Source organism: Triticum urartu, chromosome 3 (assembly GCF_003073215.2).
Source record: "Triticum urartu cultivar G1812 chromosome 3, Tu2.1, whole genome shotgun sequence".
Taxonomy (NCBI): domain Eukaryota; kingdom Viridiplantae; phylum Streptophyta; class Magnoliopsida; order Poales; family Poaceae; genus Triticum; species Triticum urartu.
The window spans coordinates 378,470,021-378,481,629 of NC_053024.1; the positions used below are offsets into that span (position 1 = coordinate 378,470,021).

Genomic DNA, 11,609 nt, shown 5'->3' on the forward strand with positions numbered 1-11,609 from the left:
TACGAGTACAAGAGTAAGATGAAAAACTACGCAAACGGTCGTAAACTAGTAATGATTAAGAAGTGATCCTAAACTACTTACGTTCAAACATAACCCCACTGTGTTCTCTTCTCGAACTCACCCAAAAAGAGACGATCACAGTTATACACGCGGTTGGTGTATTTTATTCTGAATCTAATGTCAAGTTCTCTACAACCGGATATTAAAAACTCCCATCTGCCACATAACCGCAGGCATGGCTCTTGAAAGTTTAAACCCTGCAGGGGTGTCCCGACTAAGCCTCTGACAAGCTCACGGTCCGTGGACACAACCCTCCATCTCGAGACCCTCCGATCAGACTTGGAATCCCGGTGCACAAGACATTTCGACAATGGTAAAACAAGTCCAGCAAGACCTACCGATGTGCCGACACCCTGATTGTAGCCGCGCGCATCTCGTCTCAGGCCACGATCGGATGGGTCAAGCTATGAACGAAGATAAAATGATGGATTTAAATATGTCACTCTTGAAAACTTGTGAATCATGAAACACGAAGGGATATTATCAAGAATGCCATAACACCACCTTAAAAGATAAGATAGGAAGAATTGCACTTTGGAATGCAAGATGAAGAATGATTGAACTCCTCCAACAAGAATCTTGAAGAACACTTCGAGAATGAAATAAATCTTTGATGAACCACTATGAAGAACCTCCATGATGAACTCCGGTAAGAAAAGAAATGGTAGGGAGGAAGTGAAGGTTGAAAAGAACAATAATTGAAGCATTGCAATGACTTGGATGGATCTTTGTGGCGAGATACTTGAGAGAGCTTGGAACGCCTAAAGAAAAGATGAAGCATCTCGAACCGAGAATGTTATATGGTGAACAACTCCGGAAATAAGAAATTAATCACTTGGATGAAACAAGAATAAGAAGTAAGTTATGTGTATCCTTCACCAATTTGAATTGATGATAAGAACGGATTGGCATGCTACTTATTCTCATTGAAAGGATTAAGAGAGATATAGTGCAAACCTGAATAAGGTCTTCAGCGAACCACCGGTAGGAATTGAAAATGAACTAGTAGAGGGACGAATCACTGGGAAGAATTAGAAAATGAATGAAGATACTTGGGGAAATTTTGATACATGATAACGAAGAGATCACAAGATGATTAGAGAATACTTGAACGAAGCACCGGTAGAATTGGGGAATGAGAGATGAATATTGAGAACGAATAAATCTTCTGAAATGATGGGCTTTGGATGATCAAGAAATGAAAACAACCCTTGAAATGCTCTGAGTGGGCATGAAAAGAATTATTGATGATCAGAACAATTTGAGAGGATTGCATCAAGCTTGAACTATGAATCTTCATGAGAACGGACACGATTTAAGAGAAACTCTCCTACGGTCTTCAAAAGTTGAGAATGACGATGAGAAACACCAACATGAATTGTTGAGGCACTCCGGAATGAAGAATAGATAGGTTGAGCGAAACATTAAAACAATTTGAAACAATCTTGGAGAAGGCATAAGACTGATGGAAATCCATTCTTACGTCAAACATTGAAAATAATTTGAGAATAGTTCCGGAAAAAATTAGAAGAGTCGGGTAAGATCCTAGGAAAAGACCTATGGGTTAGGTCCCACTCAAAAGAAAACACCGTTGGAAATAACTGCTTGAAATAGAGATTGCGCTGGTCAGATTAAATGGCTTGAATGAGATAACAAACACGAAATACAACGCACGGATCTTGAATGAAGAGACGAGCCTTCTGATATATCTTCAGCACTCCGAAACAAATGAATAGGGAGAGGTGAACGATTAGGGGGTGCACCGACATGAGAAAGCATTTGGAAAAGGAGTAAATGGTATGGTCAACACTGAAAGCTTGAATTTTGACCACCGGAGAAGAAAATGATAACAAAGAATGATGAAATTGAAGCTTACTTAGCATCTTCCTGAGAATCACCAGATAAGAATATTGAAGAATGAAGAGAGTTCTCACGAATAAAAGCATACATAATCTGAGAATTTTGACTGCTTTAAGAAAAAGGGTGGGAGGGTGGGAAAAAAAGGAAACTTGTGATGAATGAAACAAACACCCTTGAGAAAACTTAGAATTGATGTCGCGAATGTTGAAGTGATCGGATCCACTTGTAGAGAAGCACGCCGGTTGGAAAAGAATTAACATGACAACCTCGATGATCAAGAAGGATTTGTATTCACATAGAAGTATTAGAACATCGCTTAGGGAACGTATGGAATCAACGCTTGACTTAGAAGCAACTCGAATACCACAACTCAAAACAAAACAAAGGATTGGCTTGCAAAATATGCTGGAACAAACATATGATAGAGATTTCGTCCGAAATTTTCATGGTGGGGCCCGCACGGGCTCGATCATACAACACCATCATGTACAAGGCAGTGCACATGCCATACGAAGTGTCCCCGAGTCAGCATAGCCAAGGACTCTTTAAGACACAACGAGACCACTGTAAAACCAACCGTGGACAGGCGGACCACTAGACGTCAAACCCTAATCTCATATCATGCATCTGTCGAAAAGATATCCTAGGTAACTACTTGAATTCCCACTAATGAACTCCCGAAACTTTCTGGTTATGCAATCTGGTGTTGGGGATAAAGGGAGCCACAAATATCTCACACAACTAACAAATCTTACACTCCAACTGTATCGATCCGTCAACACATAACCAAGAAAACCTTGGAAATCATGTACCTCGGACCTTCGAAAACATACGATATACTAGTTGTGGCTATACATCTGACCACTCTCCCCAGTACTGGGTGTCCTCAAACTACTCTCACCACAAAAAGTATAGAAGCGTTTTCAATGTCGGTGACTTCTGGTATTCCGGAACTAAAACGATAAGCACTGTGACAAAACACCTTGGAGCTCAACTCCCCGGGACACTACCACAATCCCTAAATGACTGGAGGCACCAAGACAGAATCCCCGTCACAATGATATCACAACGACCCAACAATACCCGCGTGATTCTAAAAAAAAATTGAGTCAAAAATAGGAGAGTGAAGACAAAACATCTACGTCAGGAGTCCTCACTAGAGAGATGAAGGGGCTGAGGAGTAAAAAGAATTCCTACTCTCCGATATATAGCTAGACTCAAAAAAGTTTTTTTCTAGACTCAACAATGGCAGTGGTTCGATCAATCAAGGGGCTCCTAAGGTCGGTAAGTCTCTGATACCAACTTGTAGCACCCAAGATGCGATTCTATCCCAATCACGTGATAAATTCATGATTGGGGCACAACCGCATTTCGAGCGCATAGCAAGGTGGATATCATTACAAGATACCATGTACTGAATAGATGAGAATACACGATAAAGGCTTACACTCTCCAGAAGTTACAACAGTACATCAATACATAGCAATCACCGTACAGAAGAGCAGGATCCGACTACGGATGAAATCAAATGAAAAAAGAAGAATGACATCCACCCTGCTAATCCCAGGTTCCCGACCTGGAACCTATCCCTTGATCGAAGAAGAAGCAGAAAAACTCCAAGACAAGCAAGCATCGCTCTCACGATATGACTATCGCATTACCTGTACCTGCAACTGTTGTTGTAGAAATCTATGAGCCACAAGGACTCAGCAATCCCATTACCATGGGTATCAAGACTAGCAAAGTTTAATAGGTATGGAATGGATAAGTGGTGAGGTTGCAGCAAGCGACTAAGCATTGTATGGTGGCTAACTTACGAGTACAAGAGTAAGATGAGAAACTACGGAAACGGTCGCAAACTAGATCAAGAAGTGATCCTGAACTACTTACGTTCAAACATAACCCCACCGTGTTCTCTTCTCGAACTCACCCGAAAAGAGACGATCGCGGTTACACACGCGGTTGGTGTATTTTATTCCGTATCTGGTGTCAAGTTCTCTACAACCAGATATTAAAAACTCCCATCTGCCACATAACCATGGGCATGGCTCTTGGAAGTTTAAACCCTGCAGGGATGTCCCAACTTAGCCCATGACAAGCTCACGATCCGCGGAGACAATCCTCCATCTCGGGACCCTCCGATCAGACTCGGAATCCCGATGCACAAGACATTTCGACAATGGTAAAACAAGTCTAGCAAGACCTCCCGATGTGCCGACACCCTGATAGTAGTCGCGCGTATCTCGTTTCAGGCCGCGATCGGATGGTTAAGCTATGAGTAAAACCAGATCCTCAGGTACCCCCGTGGTGGCCCCGCAGGTTGCCCGATTGGGACCATCACCATCAGCACTGCCCCCCTGTATTATGTTGAATTACTCCTCGGGTAGCACTAACTCCCTATGTGTCAAATTTAATATCAAGTTTAGTTATTATGTTGGGAAAATGGTAAAACCAATGTTGGGCCTTGCTGGAAGAGTTTTATTCAAAGCGAACTTTCAAGAGAGTCCCATAAACCCTCACCTATTAGGGACGCAAAATCAAGGAACATGACACCAGTATGACGGAAACTAGGGCAGCAAGAGTGGAACAAAACACCAGGCAAAAGGCCGAGCCTTCCACCCTTTACCAAGTATATAGATGCATTAGTTAAATAAGAGATATTGTGATATCCCATGATATCCATGTCCCAACATGGAACAAACTGCAACTGCACCTGCAACTAGCAACGCTATCAAATGGGCTGAGCAAAGCGGTAACATAGCCAAACAACGGTTTGCTAGGATGGTGGAAAAGGTTAGAGGCTATCATGGCAATTTGGGAGGCTTGATAAACAAGTGGTAGGTAGCATGACATAGCGAAAACATCGAGACAACTAGCATAGCAAAGATAGTAGTGAGATCCAAGGTGACGGTCATTTTGCCTGAAATCCCACTAGGAAGAAGACCGAATCCATTAAGTAGAAGAACCAACGTAGTCGAACGAGTCCTCACAATCGCAACGTAGCCGGAACTATCGAGAAGTACAACCGGAAAGAAGCAAAAAACATGGTAAACCAACAAGCATAAGCATGGCATGATGCACAATCAAGTATGATGCATGTCTGTTTTAATGATTCATGGCATGGCAAAGTGCAACAAACAATTCTAAAAATTAATTGGAGCTCAATATGCAACGAGTTGCATATTGACAAAACACCACATTCAAGTTATTTATTTTGCTCTCATTTAGGAACAAGACAAGATTAATTATTGGTTCACATGGCAAGAGGTGAAGCATAATTAAACTACATATCTAGGCAAGTTTAAATGAGACCGAAATAACAAACAACAATTCCAGAAAATCCCCATATGCATATTTTGAATTTAATGCAAACAAAATTTTTAAAAAAATTTAAATATAATTGTCATTATGCAGATGACATGGACAAGTTTATGAAATTTTATGAAAATGTTACATGAGCATGTTATGAAGCATTTATCACCTTGGTGGGACTAAAGGGGTGCCACGGCAGCTACAATGGAAATGGTGCCACGGCAACATTCCGATGATCCGACAACTCGTCAAGATATCGGTGCAAAAGAAAGTGTGAATGTGCAGAACATGCAAAAGAAAGTAGTGGTTCACGTTTCATAGTCGAACTTGACGAATCCGAACTCTTCGAGGGTTGTCGTGGTACTTGACGATATCCAGGACGGTCTTGTGACTTGCCAGTCTCGATGAACCGTAGGGGTACTTCGTCTCGGGTTTTGGCGACTATAGCAGAACTTGGCGCTTGAGGTTTGAATACAGGGTCGGTGTGTAGTCGTTCACAGCGTCAGAGTCGAACTTGGCGCATCCGGGTCGGGTACATGGCGAGCCTGCACGTAGAGGTACCTGGTGACGTCTCCATGAAGCACAAAACAAAGCCCCCGCACATAGATGAACTTGGCGGGTCATCGACCTCCTGGCACCTGGCGTCCTCTCGACCTTGAGAGAGATGAAACAGAACGACGACGGTGCGCGATGGGGAGGGTCTTGCGGCAACAAGAGGTCGACAGTGTAGCATCACGGGAAGAGCAGCAACAAGACGGAGTGGCGGGCGTCGTCCTTGGCATGGATCGAGGGAGGCGGTCGACGGCGCTGGCCCGGGGCTGGAGATGGTCAGCAGCTTGAGCGGAGGCAGACCGGGGCAGAGCAGTAGCAAGTTGGTGGTGGGGACACAACACGCCAGAGTCGTGGAGGAGGGGAACGAGTCGGCGGGCTCCGATGACCGGTGCAGTCGAGGGAGGAGCAGGCGGAGGCCTCCGGGCGTTGGGGACGAGGCACAGGAAGAAGGGGCGCGTCGGGGTCCTGGTGGAGCTCAGCGGCGGCAGTCCCAGGCCGGCGCGCCGGAGGCACGGGAGGTGAGGAGGTGGCGCGGAGGAGGATCACGTGAAGGGACGGCACTCGGCGGTGGGGCCTGCATCAAGGAGGAGGTCGGGTGCAGGGAGAGCGGAGGGAGATGGGGATCAGGCGAGACACTCTGTTCTCTCTCTCTCTCTCTGTCTGGCGGCGCACAGGAGGGAGGAAGGGATCAAGATGGGGATCGAACGAGGGGGCTAGGGTTAAGGGTAGGGGGGTCAGCTGGGCCTTGGCCTTGGTGGGTTGGCCTGGCGGCTGGGCTTAGGGAGGCCACGGTAGCCTGGGCCGGCTGCTGCGAGCAGGCCGAGCTGCGGCTGCTCTCCTTCTTCTTTTTCCCAAAAACATAAAATGTCAAAGAAGAAAAAGGTGAAGAAAGGAAGGTAGAGATAGAATTTAGGCATGGGGCTATTTTCCTGGACTCGCAAAAATGAGTTTGACCTAAGAAAATAGAAGTGAGCATGGGCGTGAAGTTGAATTCAAACTCATTTGAATTTAGTTCAAATGAGTGGGAGAAAGAAGTGGGTATTTGGTAGGTCCAAAATATTGAGAATTTAGGAGGAGCCTTGGTAAAAGGAGAAAGAATTATAGACAAGGTTTGGAGGTAAAACTTGAAGCAGAAAAGGCATAGAATTATTTTGCAAGTGTGTTGTGGTTGATTCCAAACCAATGGAATATTTATAGTAGCTCTCTAAAAATATTGGGAGGATATGTTGTAAGGAGAACTCACCATGTGAATTCCCTCGGTTTAAATAGATCGAAAGATCTATGCAATTTATTTAAGTGAGATTTTGAAAGGGTTGCATGATGACATGATGCAATGCAAAAGATGATATGAAGAATGCAACAAACAAATAAAACACACAATGACAACGAGAAACATGGAAGGCGTCTGGAGCGTCGGTCTCGGGTCGTCACAGTTGGGGAACGCAACATTTCAAAAAAAAAAACTACAATCACGCAAGATCTATCTAGGAGATGCATAGCAACGAGAGGGGAGAGTGTGTCTACATACCCTCGTAGACCGAAAGAGGAAGCATTTAATAATGTGGTTGATGTAGTTGAACGTCTTCGTGATCCAACCGATCCAAGTTCCGAACGCACGACACCTCTGTGATCAGCACACGTTCAGCTCGGTGACGTCCCTCGTACTCTTGATCCAGCTGAGGCTGAGGGAGAGTTCCGTCAGCACGACGGCGTGGTGACAGTGATGATGAAGTTACCGACGCAGGGCTTCGCCTAAGCACTACTACGATATGACCGAGGTGTGTAACTGTGGAGGGGGACACCGCATACGGCTAAAATATCAACTTGTGTGTCTATGGGGTGGCCCTCTCCCACGTATATAAAGGGGGGAGGGAGGAGGAGGCTGGCCAAGGGGTGGCGCTCCCAAGGGGTGGGAGTCCTACTCCAAGTAGGATTCGCCCCCCTTCCTATTCCCACAAGGAGATGGGGGGAAGGAAGAGGAGAAGAGAAGGAAAGGGGGGGGGGCGGCCCCCCAACCCTAGTCCAATTCGCCAATTTGGTGTGCGCTAGTGGGCGCACGCCACTCCCTGGCCTGCCTCCTCTCTTTCACCACTAGGCCCATGAGGCCCAATAACTTCTCGGGGGGGGAGGGGTTCTGGTAACCCACGGTACTCCGAAACTCATCCGAAATGACCCGAACCATTCCGGTGTCCAAAAGTAACCTTCCCATATATGAATCTTTATGTGTCGACCATTTTGAGACTCCTCGTCTTGTCCGTGATCTCATCCGGGACTCCAAACAACCATCAGTCATCAAATCACATAACTCATAATATAAATCGTCATCGAAAATTAAGTGTGCGGACCCTACGGGTTTGAGAGTTATGTAGACATGACTGAGACACATCTCCGGTCAATAACCAATAGTGGAACCTCGATGCTCATATTGGCTCCTACATATATTACGAATATCTTTATCGGTCAAACCGCATAACAACATATGTTGTTCCTTTTGTCATCGGTATGTTACTTACCCGAGATTCGATCGTCGGTATCATCATACCTAGTTCAATCTCGTCATCGGCAAGTCTCTTTACTCGTTCCGTAATACATCATCCCATGACTAACTCATTAGTCACATTGCTTGCAAGGCTCATACTGATGTGCATTACCGAGAGGGCCCAGAGATACCTCTCCGATTCTCGGAGTGACAAATCGTAATCTCGATCTATGCCAACTCAACAAACACCATCAGAGACACCTGTAGAGCATCTTTATAATCACCCATTTTCGTTGTGACATTTGATAGCACACTAAGTGTTCCTCCAGTATTCGGGAGTTGCATAATCTCATAGTCATAGGAACGTGTATAAGTCATGAAGAAAGTAATAGCAATAAACTAAACGATCATAGTGCCAAGCTAACGAATGGGTCTTGTCCATCACATCATTCTCTAATGATGTGATCTCGTTCATCAAATGACAACACATGTCTTTGGCTAGGAAACTTAACCATCTTTGATTAACAAGCTAGTCAAGTAGAGGCATACTAGGGACACTCTGTTTGTCTATGTATTCACACATGTACTAAGTTTTCGGTTAATACAATTCTAGCATGAATAATAAACATTTATCATGATATGAGGAAATATAAATAACAACTTTATTATTTACTCTAGTGCATATGTCCTTCACATTTACGCTGTCGACTCCTTCTATGGCTGGATGTATTGCTGGCCTACTCCAGTCATCACTACAAACGGCTGTTACAGCAGTATGTTATTTTCCTATGCTATCATGATGGCTTGCTTACATTACTGTCAACATTTACTGAAAAAATATGCATGCTCATAACATGTTGTTCTTAAGATTGACTACAGTAAGAGCCCTTTTTTATTTGACTCCAACTTGATATGATGTTGTAGGCTGCCTGGTGTCCCTACCCTTCCTAATCCTAGAACCTTTCAATTAAAAGCGGCATGGCAGTTGTAGGTGATTCCTGGCTCGATCAGATGACGGCAAACGATTGCTGATCGTTCACACGTACAGGACATGTTGTTTTGCGGAATACAATCACAATCATTACAAGGTCTTTGAGCAGGATCCCAGCTTCTCTGGGCCTTCAAGAATTTTTGACTGAAGGCTGGTAAGTAGCCTTGGTACACACTCTCTGTTTCTCGGACTGAGTTATCCGATTAACCAGGAGATAACCGATGACAAGGATCATGATGGCAGCGCGGTTTCGTTCATTAGGCAAAACTGTGTGTACACAGTGTACCATTCGTCTCTGCATGCACCATACCCTGATATGTGCCACCATGCTCTGCGGCCCAAAGTAGGAGAGAGGGTCACAAGTATCAGACTTCGACCTGCTGTCTGGAGTTTCCCCCATCAGGCACCCATCTGGTTCAAGCAGTCAGCCAATCTCAACAGCTTAATAAATAGTAACGTCTAACTGATCTAGTTAGTTAGATGTGTACACTTGGTGTAGTAGGATCTTTTATTTAGTTTGATGCATACACTTGTTCTGTTTTGGTAGCCCTTTTGTAATGATGGTTGATGTTTGGTTTGGAAGAGAGAGTTGCTTCTTTACTCTTTTGGTATGCTTACTGCTTCCGTTACACCCCCAGCCCTGGTTGCTGCTGCTGCTATTTTCAATGTACAATCAGTAGTATATTTCGTTTGTTGGTTGAATAAATGTGTTGTTAGAATGACAAACACAATTTTTTGGAAGTCGTTGCACAGTCCGATCCTTTAGTGCCCCGTACAGTACGTAGCGCATACTATTTTTGGTACGAAACACATTTTCCACTTGTCGGTAACATGCATCCCACTGATGAAGGCCCAATAGAGGAGCCCATAATTAACTGGAAGGGAGGCTCTCACATGAATCCGACCCAGGTACATGCTCATGGTCCACTAAACATAAATAAGTAAATAAATAAAGCTAAATGCTCATCCGCCAGTTCTTTAAATTCACGATTTGAAAAGTCAAATTTTAACAGGAGGATATTATTTCCTATGATAGTGTCGTTACATTCAGTCGATATTATTCTTAGGCAAAGATAGCGACCAGTCTTCTTTCTCCTACCATTTTCTTCCTGCAACCAACAGACCCATGCAAATCGTAGGCAACATCGTAAATAGTTCCGGTCCTTTTTAATTTTTCGATAAGAATGTCCAACCCAGCCCAATACATTGGCGACATCACTTTATCCTCCGCCTTGGTGCGCTCGCCACGGCGCCATCATCCGGCCCTGTCAACATAGTGAATCGGGAGAGGACTGTAGTTGTGAGTATGACAGTACGGACCCACCAGGTCCACTCCCGAACACAAGCAAGCACCTTTTTTACTACTCAGATGCACCCCTCATTTTTACTCTAATCCGCCCTGCTCATATCTGGGACCCACATCATTGTCAACATATAGTCAATTAACGATAGAATTGCACAACTTTTTTTGAGGATTTGTTTGGAGGAGCAGGCTATAAACTGGGTTGTGCGGTCTCTGTGGCTCGTCTAACAACATAACCAGCCCAGCAGTTTTTTCTTTGGGAAAATAGGTTGCCCACTATTTCTTTTTGAAGAATACCCAACCTAGGCCTATTTGTTTTCTATGACTTACTGGGCTGCAAATTTTTCAAGACGAGGAGGGATGCATTCCGGCCTGGCCAAAGAGTGTGGTCAGTATATCTTAAAAGTAATATCAAAGGGGTTGCAAATTCCAAAAAAATTATAGCAAATGGGCAATTAGTTTCTTTTTTTGTTTTTTTCTTCACTGATATTTTATATTTCATTGGATTTTAACATGACATAGTACTAATTTATTCTTAAATTTGTTTTAGTATGGCCACTAATTTTTGGATTAAGAATATTTTGTTCCCCAGCAAAAATATGTGAATTTTAGAATTTCGCACAATTTTTAGTTTGATTTTATAACCCTGGCACTGACCAGAAAATGGGCAGCAATTCTAAAAATGGAAAATGGGCAACACATGATTAAAAATAATAAAAATAATAGCAAATGGGTTGTATACGCCATAGATTTCGAGGCTGTCTTGTTTATGCAAGGCTTTGTCAGTCAACACATGATTCTAGCAGCATTGACTGTTGGATGTCCATCCAACGGCCGTCGTGCTTCTTCAATCTCTGATCTTCCTGCTCCAGCCGCCTAAACCAGCGCCGATGGGACTGCTTGCTCCCTCCTCTTGTGGCCCGCTGTGATGTCGTGCAGGCTTAACCGGCCCACCCTACTCCCTCCGCTGGCCTGGCCGCACGCAATCAACTGCCTCCTTATTACGCGAAAAAATGATACCTCCCACTGACATCTGGGGCGCACCGGTTCAG

At 44.2% G+C, this 11,609-nt stretch overlaps 1 long non-coding RNA gene across 1 annotated transcript; it reads right to left on the reverse strand.

The window, feature by feature from the left end:
- Positions 1-5,317: 5,317 nt before the first annotated feature.
- Positions 5,318-6,473, reverse strand: LOC125548383. Its single transcript, XR_007301057.1, has 2 exons — positions 5,861-6,473; positions 5,318-5,777 (listed from the first exon to the last, which is right to left on the reverse strand). It is a non-coding gene; the product is annotated as an uncharacterized LOC125548383 (long non-coding RNA).
- Positions 6,474-11,609: the final 5,136 nt, after the last annotated feature.